At 33.6% G+C, this 13,471-nt stretch overlaps 1 long non-coding RNA gene across 1 annotated transcript; it reads left to right on the forward strand.

Annotated features, from left to right (window-relative positions):
* The first annotated feature begins 411 nt into the window (after positions 1–411).
* On the forward strand, positions 412–12,483 carry LOC147076921 (uncharacterized). The gene is made up of 3 exons (XR_015069730.1): positions 412–625; positions 5,154–5,306; positions 10,533–12,483. It is a non-coding gene; the product is annotated as an uncharacterized LOC147076921 (long non-coding RNA).
* Positions 12,484–13,471: the final 988 nt, after the last annotated feature.

Consider the following 13,471-nt stretch of genomic DNA (forward strand, 5'->3'; position numbering starts at 1 on the left):
ATATGGACGAAGCACCTGGAAAAAACATGACACTCACTTTTTTGTCGGGTCTGCAGAATGGCATAATCTGTTCTAACGCCATTACAATAAAGATGATATTGCTATAAAAATACGATGCTTTTTGTCAGGTCTGCCGAATGGTTCGGTTCGAACGGGTGCGCTTAAATTAACATCGACACTAGAAACACTGTTCTAACGCCATTACAATAAAAGTGATATTGCTATAAATTCCCGATGCATGATTTCGAATACTTAATGGAAATTGCGTGATGTCTACATAAACGTCATGTGCGAATTTACTTGCTAGCTACTGTACTGAGTGCGTTACCATAAATAATGTCATCGATTTTAAAATAAATTTTAAATAGGCGAAAAGTAACGACAGATACTGAAGAAAAGTATTGATACGTCACATCCCTAGTAGCGTGAGCTGCGAGACACTGTGACACAATAATTTACAATTAAATACATAAAAATGGACGTAAAACGCGAACCACTTGAATGCGAAGCAGATGCAGAAGATGAGCATTGGTTCGATGTGCCAATATCACATACAAATAACCCAGATGACGTCAAAATGTACATAAAGAAAGAAAAACCCGACGATGCTGGCTGCACTTTTGAGGTTAGTTTTATAAATCCGATTTTTTGTGACATTACACTTATCAGTTTAATAGGTTAATAAAATACCTACCTACCTATGTATTTCATTTATGCGCATTGCTAAAATATCATGTATTATTAAATTTGATGTATTACTGACGCAGTGTTGCCATCTTTTCAAAGTGGAATTATAGTACAGTCTCCAAAATTATAGTAAGTCTGTATCATTCAACCTGAATCAAACAAACGAAATGGAACCGTTTGGTAAATGTCCACCACGGAAACGCTTTTCTGACGACTAATTAGTGTTGCCAGTACTTAAAATTAATTCATAACATATTAGTCTCTAAAACAGAAACATATTTATTGAAACGTCAACTTGTTATGAAATTCTAACCTCCTATCGTCGTCTACAATAATACAAATTCGTATTCATTCATTTTAAATCTAAAAAATATAAAGAATGCTTCATGAATAGGTAGCAATTTAGTTAATTTATAAGATTTATAGGTATGACAAGTTTTAAAAAATTACTTTTGATAAGAGCTTTTTATAATTGACCACTTGTTCATGTCGACAGTATGATTTTGTGACTTAGACGACAATCGAACATATTAAGTTGATAAAATTCGTTAGGTAGGTAATATAAAGATCATTCCGGGTTGATTTAACACAGTTTGTAGTTTAGAATCTCCGTTACAAAATATAAATAAAATGAAAATAAATTCTTGGTCTGATTATAGTAATGATATTAAATAGAACTCTTTGCATAGAAAATATGGTTGGATTTTGAGATAATAAGACCAAAAGCGGCTTCTTGTTCGCGTATGGTTACTTATGAATAATAGGTATTGATTATTAATCTATAATGTACATAATTCAAGTAAACTTCTATGGTGTAAATGTCTAACATATTAATATGAACACCTCACGATATATAAATGCCGAATAATGCTTATCAATACTTTGACAGATTGCCATTAGTCTATAGATCGTCCGAATCGGTTTGACGTTTCATGTCAAACCATTTCTGATGGTCCGAGAACGGTTTGATTTTCAATGATACACTGAACCAAACGTCAAATCTCAAACCATTTCCGGTCAACTTTCTACTCATATAATTTGCATGTATATTGTCTATGGTTTAATTTGATTTGTTTCGTTCAGGTTGAAAGAAACGAACCTAGAGTATTTGGGGGAAAAATATCGTACGCGTTGTCATCTGTTGAAAATGTATAGGTTTTTTTGTTTCTCACAAAAAAATAACGGAGAATTTGAGAAACTCCGACACCAGGTACCTCTTCCGACCAAAACTGCTTAGGTACCGAAGAATTCAAGAAATTTCATTTTAAATCAAAGTCAATAGATTTTTTTACGTTTTTCGAGCAATTTTTCAGTTTAGTCGAGCAAAGTTCTCCAAATCTTCTTATATTCCGAAATTATTGTACTTTGCACCAATTTATCGAACAAAAATATCGAAATTTTAGTACTTTTTACCATGTTTTTCTTAGCTCGTATTCTTGTTTGTCCGGTGGTAGTTTATCCAGTACAAATCTTGCAATCGATTTTTAACTAACTTCCCGACTAGCTAGACATTTGAAACTTTTAGAATATATCAGAACACGATGCCAATGCATTCTTTTAATACTTTTAGACATCTTTAAGTAGAATTGAATTCATTTTCAGTTAATTCTGTTTTGTATGAAAAATTATTTCGGAAGAAATCGGTAATCCAATCCACTATTATTGGTTGCTAGAGGAAGGGGGTGGTCCTAGAAACTAAATTATTAATAAGTATATACGTGCGTTACTAAGTATGGAAATCAAAATGACATTTCAGTATTCTATATTTCTTTGTTGCAAAATAGCAAAAAAAATGATTTTTTGGTGCCTTATTTGTCCTAAATTATTAATACATATAATTATCAATTTTAAATGATTCAACAGAGAATTTAAAAACGTGGTAAGTAAATAAAAAGTTCTTTTTATCTTGTAATTATTACATATTTTTTCCGATAGGTATTCAAAATTATTTGGGCGTATTATACTTGTTTTATATCGTACATAGTACGCGGACCAAAACTATAGTACAAACACTATAATTATAGTACGGTTGGCAACACTGAATGACAGTGTTGCACATGTTGTCATTCACAAAAATATTACCAGATATCGTCGCTATATGATTGGTTTGTCGAATATCCGTTTTTGTTTGAATCGACCTTTTAATGCAGAATGATTTTTTGTATCTAATTGGATCAGAATCATCCTTTTCTTAAAATTGCTATCTAATGAAAACAGCATTCATAAGCAGTAAAAACAACAATTTAAATACATCCATGTATTTAAATGTAGGATAATGTAATTTGTTTTTCATCTCCTGAACATTTTACATTTGGTCTAATCGACAAACCAATCCTATAGCGACGATATGGGAAATGGGCGAAAAATTATGGATTTTCTCAAAAATAAGTGAAAATTATCAACATTATTTCTTTCTTTCTTCTTTCGACCATGTCCGATCCTAATAGGATCATATGGGCCTCCACAGAGTGGGGGTTTGTATTAACAGATTTTATTTTTACGAAAAATGGATGTCAGCCACTTGCTCAACCTATTAGGTCCATACTCTGACTCACACACAAATTGAAAAACAATTTGTGTACTTGCCAGACCCAGGATTTGAACCCGGGACCCTCGACACTATAGACCGGTGCTTAAGCCACGCGGCCATCGTGGACGAGAACAAATATTGGAGTAGAATTTAAATGTTTCACAAATTACTACAAATAATAAATAAGTGACCCAGATAGAAATTAATGAATATGTACCTTGCTTTAAGGCTATACTTCAGCTGGGGCACGGTCTAAAACGATCGTGACTACGCGACGCGAAGATTGTGCAAACGACGCGAGCAGAACAAAACATAATTTGTCATAATAATTCAACATGCGTCCCGTTCTGTTTCATATCATATCAGTGATAATAACAATATATTCATTGACATGTTTTCTTTTTTAGGTAAATGGGTAACATTAATACTATCGACTGAAGGTACTTGATGGAATTTGAATTTAAATTATAATGGATTCAAGCTCTGTACTATTCCATTTAAGTCGTTTTATGCGACCCGGGTTTCGCCTTTCGTCATCTTCAGGCGCCGTGTACACTCACCAAAGGTGAACACACACTGACAACGAACACTCTTAACTCTAGCTTATATAACAAATCAATACAATGTGTTTACCATTGGTGAGTGTACACGGTGCCTGAAGATGCCGAAAGGCGAAACCTGGGTCGGAAAAAATGACTTAAATAGAATAGTACAGAGCTTTAAACCCATTAGAATTTAAATGGGTAACTTTTTTAGTCATCTTCACACGATTTAAGAATTAATACCCCTGTCGCCATCACAAAACAAATTGACGTGTTCACAGCTCGACTTTCGCTCTCCGATGATTGCCAGCGAGGCCGAAATATCGTCTCACCTATAGTTGAAAATTATTTGCCGTTTCACTGGCGTGACTGGTGGCCGTCACACGTGGGGCGTAATTTCGCATGCGTTGCCAGTCGGAGAGTGATAGTCGACCTGTGAGCACGTCAATTTGTTTTGTGATTGCGTCGGAGGAATTAATTCTTAAATCGTGTAAAGAAGACTAAAAAACGTTACGTATTTACTCGAAAAACAAAACATGTCAATGAATATATTATTATTATTACTTAAATAACAATAAACTTAACATTAAACGGACGAATGTTGAATTTTTATGACAAATTATGTTTTGCTCATCACGCGTCGTTTGCACAATCTGCACGTCACGTAGTCACGATCGTTTTAGAGCATGCCTCAGCTGAAGCATAGCCTTAATATTTTGATTTTATAACATGTGACTTTCACTGCTTCTTGGTTTCATTCCGATTTATACAGGCAGTTCAAGGCATGAAAGATGACGAGACAATAAAAAATGGCATCAAATCATTTGATCAAATCATAGATATATTGTAATATCGGTGTAAATATACCACAGGCAAAAACGTACATCGTGTTTACATTAATTATCATAAAAATAATTACAAGATAAAAGGAACTTTTTATATAAGTACAACGTATTTAAATTTTTTGTTGAATCATATAAACTTGAGTGACTAGCTTAAACGATCAAAAATTTGATTTCCATAGTAACGCACGTATATATTAATAATTTAGTTGCTAGGACCCCAGACCCCTAGCAACCAATAATAGTGTTTTACTTTTAACGGATTTCTTCCGAAATAACTTTTCATACAAAACAGAATTAACTGAAAATGAATTCAATTCTACTTAAAGATGGCTAAAAGTAATAAAAAAATGCATTGGCACCGTGTTCTGATATATTCTAAAAGTTTAAAATGTCTAGCTAGTCGGGAAGTTAGTTAAAAATTGATTGCAAGATTTGTACCGGATAAACAACCACCGGACAAATAAGAATATGATCTAATAAAAACGTTGTGCGTTGAAATGTAACACATTACGACATAAAATATGTAGCTACCTATTTTTATTTTTTCAGAGCCCTGAGGTGGACCTTGAGAATTTAAAAACTGAGGTTGATTCTCATCGATTTGATTTCAAGGAAGAATTGGTTGAAGAGACAAAGAGGCAAATAAATTACGAGGATCCACAACCTGGGTGCTCATATTCGGAATGCAAACCAATAAATCAGGTTGGTTCCTAATGACATTGATTGGTTCATGTCGGGAGTTTGTTTTGTCTTAATTTAAAACCACGGTTTAATAATAGGTATCTTTCTATTTCACACAAGATATAAAAGTTTAAGCGCCCACGGTGGTCGCGCGGCTTGAGCGTTGGACTATCACGCCGTGGGTCTCAGGTTCGAATCCTAGGTCTGGCAAGTACACATATTGTTTTTCAATTTGCGCGTGAGTCAGGGTATGGACCCAATAGGTTGAGTAAGTGGCTGACATCCATTTCTCGTAAAAAACAAAAATCTGTTAATACAAACCTCTACTCTGTGGAGGCCCATATGATCCTATTAGGATCAGACATGGACGAAAAAAAAATGTATAACATGGATGCATATGAATGACTTCAACACACTAACATGTATATATATAAAGAGAATGCCACGATATCAATGATCTGAACCATGGGCCCCACATCGTGAACCGGGCCCCCAGGCTAGGGGCTTTGGCGGCCCCCCTACCTATCGCTAATGATAAAGGCAGTGTGACGCTCTACAGTAGCGTTTTCCAAATGGTGTACGCCGGAAAAATAATGGGTATACATATTTAGTGTTTTATTGTATATTTTAATACATCCATTTGAATTATTGAGATGTCGAGTATTGTTACACAATTAAAAATTGTATCATACAACCAAATAATTTTTGATTATAATATTGCTGAAGGAAAATAGCGCCGCAGGCGACTTTTTACTATTAAATCAAATTTGTGATGTGTCTTTATCTCACTTATCTGGTCGACTCGCCTCGCTGGGCTCCTCCTGACCCCGGGCCCCCAGGCTAGAGCCCTATCAGCCCTTCTCTTGTGGGGGCCATGATCTGACCAGTACTGTTAAAATACGCGTATTCGGTTTTTAGCTTCTTTTTGATATAAACAAATATAATAATGTGTCGATAAATCGAATTATGCTAGCTGAAACATACAATAACTATTTTAAAATGATTTTTGAATTTAGACTTCACCAAGATTTGTTGTGACGTGTTAATTTCAAATTACATTGTCAGATTGTCCACATCTTTTGGGAATATCAGAGTTTGTGCTCCGAACGAGAGGAAATACTTAAGTCGGTCCAACCAGCTGTTGGGCCCATCGGCCCGTCCAACTCGGTTGCTACTTAGGCCAATTATCTTGCTTTTAAAAAAATTGCAACGTCTTACTGCGAGCGTGAAGATCTCTTCACATAATATTTGCTGTCCGTATGATTAGCTTCGTTTTCTTTGCTGTATACACAACGTAACTTCATTTTCTTTTCGTAATTTCCATGTGCTTTTCTCTTCCTGGCTTGAATTAAAATAAACTCATTAAACTCAATCAGAGTTAATTTTGAGCGTAGCAACCTAAGTCTTGGGCATCTTCTCCCAGGACACTCCCAGTCCAATTGATTCGGATGTTTCACATCACCAATTGTAGGGTCCCGCGATACGCTCGATTAAGACCGAGTGTGGTGCGGGACGGGTTCGGTGGAGGGCGCTTATCTTTAATGTCAGATTTCCCGTCAGGAATGTCCTAAAATGTGTATGGAAAGTGAAAAGCTACTCAAGTCGTTGCAACCAGCTGTTGAGCCCATCGGACCGTCCGACCTGGTCGCCACAAAAGCCAATTTTATTGCATTTATAAAATTTGCGTTGTCATACTGCCAACGTGAAGATCTCTTCATTTAGAATATTCGGCCGTTTTGTATTAGCTTTAATTGCTACAATTTTTAATATTGCCTCTACGTTCTCATCTCTTCCATGGGTATATTAACTTAAAGTCATTTAAATTCAGTCGAAGCAGACTTAGTTTTGGGTAACTGCTCCTGAGACATTCTCAGTCAGAAAAAAATGATGCTTCACATCAAACGTAGGGTCCCGTGATACGCCCGATTTAGATCGGGTGTGGTTTGGTGGGGCCATTAACAATGTCAGATTCTCAGGTCAATGATCCTGCCCCACCGTCTGCTATGGTTGCTCCCGGTCTTCAAAAGTCTCTTTTATGTAATTCCCGTCATAAGCGAATTCGATCAATTGCAAAGAGATTGGACGGGGCCCACAGAGAGAGCACACAGTTGTCATTGTGATCCCAAATGCTATTATAATGAAAATAGGTACACTTTGCCGCAAATACTTACTCGGACATAAAAACCTCCCGATGAATATTATTTTGATCCATACTTTAGTTTGAAACCAATTTATGAAAAGCGTATTATTTTCATTTTAAAAAGTCCCCTCAATAAAAACTTAATAAGATTGAGGGTGAGAAAAAATGATGGAAAGAATAGGTAGAATTTTAATTTTTTAATAGTATTATATTATTTAAAAAATTAAACCAATTAGTTTATTACAAAACATTCTTATTTACAAGTGAGTATATTTTGGAATAAAAAAAAATAATATGGTCCTGTTTTTTAGATATTGACCGGATTGACCCTATATAAAATTACATATTATTATTGTTTATATAAAACTATTAACACATAGTTTTGTTGAAAAATAATTACAGATATTTATTTATTAAAAACACATATTCGGTACTTAACAAATTATCATTTTAAGACGCTCACAACATGACATTTGGAATGAAAACAACATGTAAATCAAGTTATTGTACGACATCTTTTTGGCTATGTGTTAAAACTGTGAACTAACATGATTCGCCCATTTTTACCCGCAATTCCATTATAAACTAACAAGCTCCTCCCATTTAGTAGACAACAGTGCCTAGAAACGTAGCCAAGAAGATGTTGTAGTACAATAGTAGAAAACGAGCCGAAAAATATCTTATAGCAAAAAAAAAAAAAAAAATAACAACAACGAACGATAATATACTAAACAAAAATAATTCAAGAAAAGAACAAATTAAGCAATAAAGTAGAATTATAAAAACAAAACACATAGTGCATCACTAAAAACGTCTAAGTCTCTTGAGCAGTGGTTCTCATGTGCGGCCACCAGAGGATTTTGCTAATATTTCAAAAAAATATTTATAAAATTATGAAATTGGTTGAATACTAAACTTGTCCTAAATTTCTTTCCTCGTGCAAATGATCACTTCGCTTTTTCAGATGATGACAAATGAAAATTTTATAATACTATAAACGAGATTAACATCATTTTATAACGTTTTTCTTAGCTGGTATTCTTATTAATTTGTCCTGTGGATCTTTGTCCAATACAAATCTTGCAATCGATTTTTGACTAACTTTCCGACTAGCTAGACATTTGAAACTTTTAGAATATATCAGAACACGATGCTAATGCATTTTTTTCCCTACTTTTACCCGTCTTTAAGTAGAATTGAATTCATTTTCAGTTAATTCTGGTTTGTATGAAAAGTTATTTCGACACCATTATTGGTTGCTAAGCGGATTGTCCTAGCAACTAAATTATTAATATATACGTGCGTTACTATGGAAATCAAAATGAAATGGCAATATGACATTTCAGTATTCTATGATCGTTTAAGCTAGTCAAGTCAAGTTTATATGATTCAACAGAAAATTTAAAATGTTGTATCTAAAAAGTTCTTTTTATCTTGTAATTATTCAGTATTTAATTTAATTAACTGAGCTCACGTTAAATATGCGTTATTGGAAATGAGTCGTGACCAAATACCTAAAAATGAAATAAAATTAAATGAATTAGTAGAGTGGCCTCCAAATTCAATAAGGATGTGAGCTACTTTCAGAAATTGAAATTTTCTGGGGGCTGCTTATACCCATTCCTTCTTTATAATTTTTTATTATCGTCTTTTATCGTAGCATATATATTATTATATTACTTAAAATAAATTAGGATATCGGACTTCCAATAAAACATAAAATGCCTACATTAATATTAATATTATTAACAAAATAATAATTGAAATATGTCGTGAAATAAGTGTGAGTAAAAATAAATATAATTATTAGTGAAAAGAATAGCATTCACCTTCCATCCGAATGCAATTATCAAGGTGTACATCTGTCAGTCTGTTTCTATATTTACTTCGTAGTGGAAAACGTTGATTCACATAAGTATAGGTAGAACAATGCAATGCCTTCATTTTGAGTGCAATTCCAACTAAACTTGGATACTTTTCTGTTTGGACGAAAAGCCATACAGATTCTAAAGTTGAGGTAATACTCTTAAGCGACAAATCACGTTCAAATTAACAATTAAGATAAAATAATATCCTACAAGAGCTACCGAAAATGCTACCACGAGCTACCGGTAGCTTGCGATCGACCGTTTGGTGATCACTGAATTAGTATGTTCGCTCTTAGTCTTCAATCGCTGTGATCAATTATTGCTATTTTTTGTGTACGATCGTGTCGAAGATTACCGATAGCGTACGAAAATATCCGAATCAACATTGAGCTTCCAAGAGTGGCCGCACGAGCGTGTCCAGTCTTACGTTTAACATTACAATACTAATTTGACATTTGCATAATGAAGGCTGTCTGACTTTTCATCATTTTTGCAGACTATAATAATACGAAACAAAAATGATATCCTTACAAATACAATCAGTTTATCTGTCGCTTTACTTATAATTTGTTCACACTAACAACTGAGCGTATATTATGAACCAACAACATAAATTTGACGTTTAAATAATGAAGGCTGCATGACTTTATTTATTATTTTAACTGACGATAACAAAACAAAAGTAATACCAGTGACGTCCCTAGACAAAATGCCGCCCCTAGGCAGTGCCAAAATTCCGCAACATTTTTTTCTTCAGTACTTTTTCTCATCCGTTCATGACTCCAATATTTAAGAAATGTATTGCATGGATACATTACTAACAATATATATATATATTAACACTAAATCTAATTTAAATGCCATCCCTGGTTCAACAGACAATATTGCAAGTCTACGGTTTCAGATAGGTACATTTAAAAATACACTTGACAACTTCCAAAACTCGCGAGTGACTGGCAAATATATTTGGATAAATTTTAAATTAGGTATGCACGTGTCATTTGTTTCCAACCAGTGAGCTGAATTATTTTTTAATGAAAAGATATTTCCGTTATTACTAAGTTTATGTAGCTATTTCTATATATACCTAATGATTCTCCTTGATTGCCGCCCTTTGGGTAACTGCCGCTCCCAGCGACGCTCAATCTGCCTACCCCCAAAGGACGTCACTGAATAATACTGTAGTAAATACTATATTATATTTTCTGCCACCAATGTAATTTAATTCTTCATTTTCAGTATGTTATGTCTGCTACAAACACAGCCTTGACTGACAATCCGAGCCACGGATCATCAATGAGTATTTCAAAAGAGCAAAAGCCAAATTATAACATACGCATTGACGATCAAGATATTAAAAAAGAACTCGAGGTATATGAAAAGTCAACAGATCAAGACATCGCTTGTAACACTGGTAACCCCAAGATGATTAAAAGTACAAATTTTTCCGAATTATTAGTGGCTGTTATAAAGTTAGAAAAAAAATATTTCCATGATAAAAATTTTGTGTGCAGTATATGTTTTGATTATTTTGCGTCACTGGATGTAATGAAACTTCATGAATCATTACATCAAAAGGCTATGGCGAGAATTAACCATTTGGTTGTAAAGCCATTTAAATGCAAAGATTGTGAATACACATGCACACGATCAGATGCAATGAAATTACACAGAATGACACATTCTGGTGAAAAACCATTTAAATGCGAAGAATGCAAATACTCATGCACGCGATCAAATAACATGAAATTGCATAGAATGACACATTCTGGTGAAAAGCCATTTAAATGCCAAGACTGCGAATACTCTTGCACACGACCAAATAGCATGAAATTACACAGAATGACACATTCTGGTGAAAAACCATTTCAATGTGACAAGTGTAGTTTTTCAACTGCGCGATTATCTACCATGAAGTTACACAAAATGACTCATTCTGGTGAAAAGCCACATAAATGTAACGAATGTAAATACACATGTACTCGATCGAGTTCAATGAAAATTCATAAAATGACGCATTCTGGTGAAAAGCCATTTAAATGTAACGAATGTAAATACACATGTGCACTATCAAGTGCTATGAAAATACATAAAATGTCTCACTCTGGTGAAAACCCAATAAAATGTGACCAATGTAGTTACTCATGTAAAACATCTTCCAGTTTGAAAGAGCACACAATGACTCACACCGGCGAAAAACCACTTAAATGTGATCAATGCAATTACTCATGTATATTATCTCGTAACATGAAAGTACACAAAATGACACACACCGGTGAAAAGCCATTCAAATGTGACGAATGCAATTATTCTTCCATTACATTTCATTGTTTGAAAAATCACAAAATTTCACATTCTGGTGAAAAGCCATTTAAATGTGATCAATGCAGTTTTGCATGCGTTTTATCTCGTAGCATGAAAAATCATCAAATGACGCATTCCGGTAAAAAACCTTTTTCATGTGATGAATGCGATTACTCATGTATAAAATCCAGTAATCTGAAATTGCACAAGATGACGCATTCTGATGAAAAGCCATTTAAATGTCAAGAATGTAATTACTCATCTGTACGCCCTAAGGACTTCAGACTCCACAAAATGATTCATTCTGGTGAGAAGCCATTTAAATGTGACAAATGCAATTACTCATGCATACAATCTAGTAACATGAATAGGCATAAAATGACTCATTCCGGTGACAATAAAATGTAAACATATTTTTGCTAGAGGGCTGTCGCTTTCAATGTGCAAAGCTATCTACCCGAGACAGCCTTTAATGTACCTAGACAGTATTTTTTTATAAATATATTTAAGTATATGCCTATTTCTTTTTTTCATCATTTCAGATATTAAAATTACAAAACAGTTTGGAAATAACAACATTTATCGCTATATGGCGAGTGAATGATTCATTAATGCTACGCGTTTTGGTGTACTTTAATGAGAATATTATTACAGCAGTGACCTAACTATAAGAAGTGCAACGCACTGTCTGCATTTTTAAGCCACGCTCAACTTTTCGTGTGTCACTCCCATGTAGCATTAATATGACCATACTTCTTTCAAGTGCGCAAAGGGACTCCGATCTAAATACGATTTGTTTCATATTTCATCAGTTTGCATAGGTTTTACTTTGAGGTCATTATAAAACTACTTAGACGTTAGTCCTATGTTCCTGTGTGGCGTTGTGTAAAAAAAAAAATTTGACAGTTTAGATCGGCGCACTAAATTGAAGACTCTAGAAACAAACACGCCAATTCCTATTTTATAACAATGTTGGCAAGATAACAAAAGTGACATATCTTTTTTATAGTTATAATTTCTAAAATATGCACCTATTTTAAAATGTCATCATATATAATTAGTATATAAACAATATTTATATATATATATATATTTTTTCAGAAATTGTACATTTAAGAAAGATATAATTAAGACATTTTTAATGAGACATCAAGATTTTACGAAAATAGAAACTGCCGCTTTTTTCTAAACCCCTCAAATATGTAATAAGAAAAACAACGGCAATACATGAGTAGTACCTAGGTTGTAGCTGAAAATTAAATAATAATAATATAAGAGAAAAATACTTTTTATAATTCATTTAAAAATACATTAGAAATAAACTGAGTTTGAATGAAAGTTGATTTATAATATAAATATTACCCATAATATATTATATTTTAAGATAAATTAATAAAAATGAGAAAGATTAAAAAAAAAAAAAACTGCTTCGTACTTTTAAGAAAGTGATCTACACGACCGCATGCGTTTTACGACGGATTCATTTTAGGGTGACTATTGCATTTATTTTATGAAGCAGAAAGAACATACAGCGTAATTTATTTACTATTCATTCACCCCTACTATCAGAAACAGCAATCTCATATAATATTATTATGTAAACACTAAATACAGTACTGATTCTTCGAAATTTTAACATGAAATTTAAAAAAATCAAATATGTACTACGTACGTAACATCCATTAAGTGTTTTTCTAATCTGAAAATTTTCAGAGAAATTGAATTAAAATAATGCATACAATATTTAAAAATTAACCTTCTGAAGAAATTAGACGTTTCAGTCATTTTACACTAAGCCAGGGGTCGGCATAAGGTGCTCGCGAGCCTCATGGGGCTCTTTGCATAGACGTTTGCGACTCTTCAGACATAAACTC

This window comes from Rhyacophila brunnea, unplaced genomic scaffold, assembly GCF_057557595.1.
Source record: "Rhyacophila brunnea isolate RB1 unplaced genomic scaffold, BYU_Rbru_1.0 scaffold_13, whole genome shotgun sequence".
NCBI lineage: Eukaryota > Metazoa > Arthropoda > Insecta > Trichoptera > Rhyacophilidae > Rhyacophila > Rhyacophila brunnea.